The following is a 5,529-nucleotide window of genomic DNA, read 5'->3' on the forward strand; positions in this document are numbered from 1 at the left end:
CTTTTCAAAAGTGGATTTGGGTTCATCAGCTTCTGATGAGATAAACTTAACAGGAGTTTTAAGGGTAATTTTATTTTCAGTGTCCACATCCTTAACTCCATCCTTATAGCCTAGGCATTCTTTCCAGTTTTTCATTGAGATCATCTCAGGAACTTAACAAATTCTTTAGGCAGACTGGCTTCAATTACTGTTGATATCCAAATGCTGATGATGTATCAAATCCTGATGATACATCAGATACTGATGGCACCCGAACAGCCAGATCCTGAACTTCTTCTGATCATTGAGAATTAAATATGTAATAATTTTAAATATAACCAAGTGATTAAATCTCAACAACAAACAAGTATGATCATAATCTAGTTCGAAAGCAATCCTATAAGACTTGTAATTTTTTTTTCTCTGGCATGCAAATCAATTCATTAAACTTAAATAACCCTCTGTTCGTCATCACCACACTCAAATCAACATCAACTTATCAATCAGAAATAGCTCAACCTAAATGATCATGTTATATGCATGCACATGCAACTATATGAACTCACATAAAAACACAAATAAAAATGTTCTATATGAACAATCATGCAAAAATATGAATGAAATACAACTAAACATGCTACATGAATCTATATGAATCTATATGGATACAAACAAATTAAAATTTTCAATGTCCTCATTGAAGTCAATAAATAGGATTTCAGGCATACCTAGTTATCGGAAGGATCACCCTCTTTGGGTGAAGGATCAGGTGGTCAATCAACCTCGACACCAGTGTCTCGAAAAATAGTACCGAGAGCATGTGTCAAATCTTCAGCAAAATGTTGGTGGATGTCATGCATGGCCTCAATACACCGAATCAACCTTCTATACTGCTCATCACCAACACCAGTCCTATCCACTGTCTATGGTCCATGAGAGGGACCATCTGTACGCACGGGAGGAACCGGATGGTCACCCTTTAGATTATCATAGATATAATCCAAACCCTTGTCAGGAGGTGCAACTGGAAATGCATAACTCAAATGATTTGGAAGTGGGTTAAGCTCAAGTGTGGGAGCTTCTTCAATAGACGGCTCGAGATGCTCCTGAGAAATTTTCAGCTCTGCTAATCCAAGAGAATCGAGTGGCATATCCAACTTCCTCTTCCACGGAGGTGCATTCAAAACCTGCAGTTGCTCTGCTCCTTCTTCATCTTCAATAACTGATTCCCCTATTAAGGCTCTCTCTAAGGTATCTGACTTTGGAAATTGCTCAAGCTCCAAATTCACGACAGAGTCTACCCACTCAACTTTAAAGCACTGTTCGTTATCTGTGGGTAACTTTATTGCCTTGAACACACTAAAAGTGACCTTCTGATCTTGAACCTTCATCGTAAGCTCTCCTTTTTGCACATCGATCATAGTTCGGCCTGTAGCCAAGAATGGTCTTCCCAAGATAATGGGAATCTTCTTATCTTCCTCAAAATCCAGAAATACAAAATTAGCAGGGAAGATGAGTTTGTCCACCTTGACCAAGACATCCTCCACTATACCTCATGGATAAGCGATGGAACGATCAGCTAGTTACAATAACATGTATGTCAGTTTCAGATCAGGTAGACCAAGCTTCTTGAAGATAGAAAAGGGCATCAGATTGATGCCAACTCCCAAATCATATAAACACTTATCGAACGACAAGTTTCCGGTAGTGCAAGGAATAGTGAATCTTCCAGGATCGTTATGCTTCAGAGAGAACTTTTGTTGTAGCAAAGCACTGCATTCCTCCGTAAGAGCAACAATCTCTAAGTCATCGAGCTTCACTTTGCAAGAGATAATACCTTTCATAAACTTCGCATAGCTAGGCATTTGTTCAAGAGATTCAGCAAAAGGTATGTTGATATGAAGTTTATTGAGCACATCCAGAAACTTAGCAAATTGCTTATCCAACTTCTGCTTCTACAGCTTCTTAGGAAAAGGAGGTGCAGGATAGACCTGTTTCTCCCCTGTATTACCCTCAGAAGGAGTGTGTTCCACAGTTTTCTTCCTTGATTCCACCTCGGCATCCTTCTGCACCACTTTTTCAGCTACAATCTCATTTTCTGGATTCGGCAAAGGTGCAGATGCACCTGCATTCTGGACAGAGTTTTTAGACTCTTCATTTTGCTGAATTTGGGGGCTTGCGACCTTTCCAGACCTCAAGGTGATGGCGTTCACCTGTTCTTTAACTTCCCTCTTATATGGATTTGCTTCTATATCACTAGAAAGCATTCCTGGTAGTTGATCTAATAAGACGTTAGCAATTTGCCCTATTTGGTTCTCCAGAGTCTTGATAGAAATAACCTGGCTTTGGCATATAAGAGCCTGGTTTTTGCACATAAGCCTCAACTCCTCCAATTCAGATTTTTCATTCGAAGATAGACCTGCATCTCTTTGAGTTTGTTGTTGCATTCCCATTGGTTGAAACTATTGCCTTGGTGCAAATTGTTGCTGAAAACCAGGAGGATTGAATTGCTTGTTCCCAAACTGCTGGAACGGCTATTGCATCGCATTCTGATTGTTGCTCCAGCTAAAGTTATGATGATTCCAATTGTCAGGATGATAAGTGTCTGGAATTGCTTTCTACGATCTCTGAAAGTTTCTCACAAACTGAGCTGATTCACTAGATATAGCACATTGCTTCGCCGCATGCGAACATGCACACAGCTCACAAACTCTGGTTATCTGATTAACAACATAGTTAGCCAAAAAATCAATCTTCATAGATAACGCCTTTAGTTAAGCTATGATAGCCGTAGCTGTATCCACTTCAATAACTCATGCTACGCGGCCCTGTGACAATCCCTGGGTTGGATACTGATATTCATTAGCAGCCATTAGTTTAATTAGATCATAAGCTTCCTTATAGCTCTTTGCCCATAATGCTCCACCTGATGCTGCATCAAGAATGATTCTTGATTGTTCTCCCAAACCATTATAGAAGCAATTGATAATCATCCAGTCAGGAATCCCATGACGAGGACACTTCCTAAGCCTTTCCTTATAATGCTCCCAAGCTTCACATAAAGACTCTCCCGATTGCTGCATAAATTGAGTAAGAGCATTCTTCATTGCAGCTGTCTTCGCCATAGGGAACAATTTAGTATGAAATTCCTGAGCAAGATCCTCCCAAGTATTAATTGAACCAGCTGGTAGAGAGCATAACCAGCTCTTAGCCTTGTCCCTCAGAGAGAATAAGAAAAGTCTCAGCTTCACAACATCTTCAGAAATATTGTTGAACTTGAAGGTATCACAGATCTCGATGAAATCCCTAATATGCATATTAGGATCTTCTGCTAGAGAACCCCCAAATTGGATTGAATTATGTACTATTTGAATCATGCTAGGCTTTATTTCAAAGGTATTAGATGCGATCACTGGCCTGACAATGCTAGATTAAATGTCATTGATCTTGGGTTGAGAAAAATCCATCAACGCTTTCGTTGGTGCTGCTGGATCTCCCATTGTAATGAGTACTTGAAACACAAACAGGTAAACCGTGAAGGTAAAAGAATCCGAGTCAGTGAACTTTAACGACCACTAATATCAAGCACATAAACTAAAAATTAACACTGAGTCTCCGACAGCGTTGCCAAAAACTTGTTGGGGCGAAAACACGCGATAAAATTACACGCAAGTATACGCGTTCACAAGTAGTATAAGATATAAATCAGATTTTGTTCCGAAAGAGACTCTTTTTAGTTAACTTAAGATTATGCACCTATGCAACAATGGTATGGCTATCGCTCAGTGCTAAGACAATAACAAGTTGAGATGTATTAACTAAGATGAAACGAACATGCAGTTAACTAAGAATCAAAGTGATTGAATTAACTATATAAGACAATTATGGGATTCTAAATTCATTAAATACTTCATTAAAAGTCATTGTTCTTAACCTTGGCATGCAATGATGATGACAATTAATCAGATAACTCGAAACTAGTAAACGCCAACTTTCATTGTACGAATACCCTACTACCAGACATCCACAAAAGAGATAAAAGCGGAATAGAGACCAATTATGTTATGACCCTATATGTCCATAAAATTTGATAACATAAAGGTTTAAATAACAAGTTATCTATCGTGATTACATATGGAAAGTAAGATGGTTAAAATTACCTATGAATCATGCATACAATTATACATGGACCTATGCTAGCATGACAAGTTCTAAACCTCTATACTCACTTTCGCTTCAATAGAGATTAACACGCTATCTTATATGTTAGCTACGCACATAAGATGAATTAGGACAACCAATACTAGGATATCGATCCATCACCACACACCAAGATATTGAAATAAATTAACTGTAGAAATTCATAAGTAAATCCGTTTGAACCCCATGACAATGATTAGTTCATAACCGAACTCATCATCACAATGGGTTCCAATGAAAACATGATATAAAATAAGATAAGAGTACTATGGTTCAAAGAAAAATCGAAAACAAGCATCCAAGTATCAACTATACTAAAGAAAACAAAAGTCTTCTTTTCCGTAGCCGTCTCGTGCTCTCTAGGTCTTCTTATTGCTCTCCCCTCGTTCCTTGTTTTAAAAACATCTTTTTATTGAGATATATAGGCTCCAGGATGACCAAAACTCTCAAAATCTTCAATTTTGACTAAAATCAGGATTCTGGTGCAGAAAGAGAGCATGGGCGCGCTACTTTCGGGCGTGGCCACGCCGGAATAATGATTTTTGGAGCGCGGGCGCGCTAGTTCTGGCGTGTCCGCGCTGGCCTTCCGAAAATTTTCTGACAATTCTTCTTTTGGTCGTATCTTGAGTTCCGCTCTTTAGAATTAGGCGATTCAACTGCCCACGCGAAGCTAACGAGATTCTATACAACTTGAGAATGGCCTAGGCTTCCAATTCTTAGTTTTTTCAGCATAGTTCCTTGAAAAGCTCCTTTCTTCATTTAACTGATGCCTGAAATGCAATAACACAAAAACATATAAAAATATCAATAACATGAGTCCAAAACACCAACTTATGCTTGTAATGAAGTGTTCCAAGTAGATATAAAATCCACTTATCACACCCCCAAACTTGAATCGATGTTTTTCCTCAAGCATAAACAGATTCAAATCTATAAAACAAACCTAATGCATGAATATAATTAAATGATAATGCAATCGATCCCCTCAGACTAACCATAACCAACGAACAAGCGAATGCCTCTAAAATACCAATAACTTGAGTCCAAAACACCAACTTAAGCTTGTAATGAAGCGTTCCAAGTAGATATAAAATCCACTTATCACACCCCCAAACTTGAATCGATGTTTTTCCTCAAGCATAAACAGATTCAAATCTATAAAACAAACCTATTGCATGAATACAATTAAATGATAATGCAATCGATCCCCTCAGACTAACCATAACCAACGAACAAGCGAATGCCTCTAAAAATGTAATTACTCTAAGCAGAGTTTGAATAAACCCCACAAACCAACTCACAAATCAGAAATATGCGTGTGTGGATGCTTAATAAATATACTCTCAAAAC

General features: G+C 38.3%; 1 non-coding gene across 1 annotated transcript; it reads left to right on the forward strand.

The window, feature by feature from the left end:
* The first annotated feature begins 2,982 nt into the window (after window positions 1–2,982).
* LOC141709755 (small nucleolar RNA R71) lies at window positions 2,983–3,093 on the forward strand. The gene has a single exon (XR_012570317.1). It is a non-coding gene; the product is annotated as a small nucleolar RNA R71 (small nucleolar RNA).
* Window positions 3,094–5,529: the final 2,436 nt, after the last annotated feature.

The sequence above is a fragment of the Apium graveolens genome, chromosome 2 (genome assembly GCF_009905375.1).
Source record: "Apium graveolens cultivar Ventura chromosome 2, ASM990537v1, whole genome shotgun sequence".
Classification (NCBI taxonomy): domain Eukaryota; kingdom Viridiplantae; phylum Streptophyta; class Magnoliopsida; order Apiales; family Apiaceae; genus Apium; species Apium graveolens.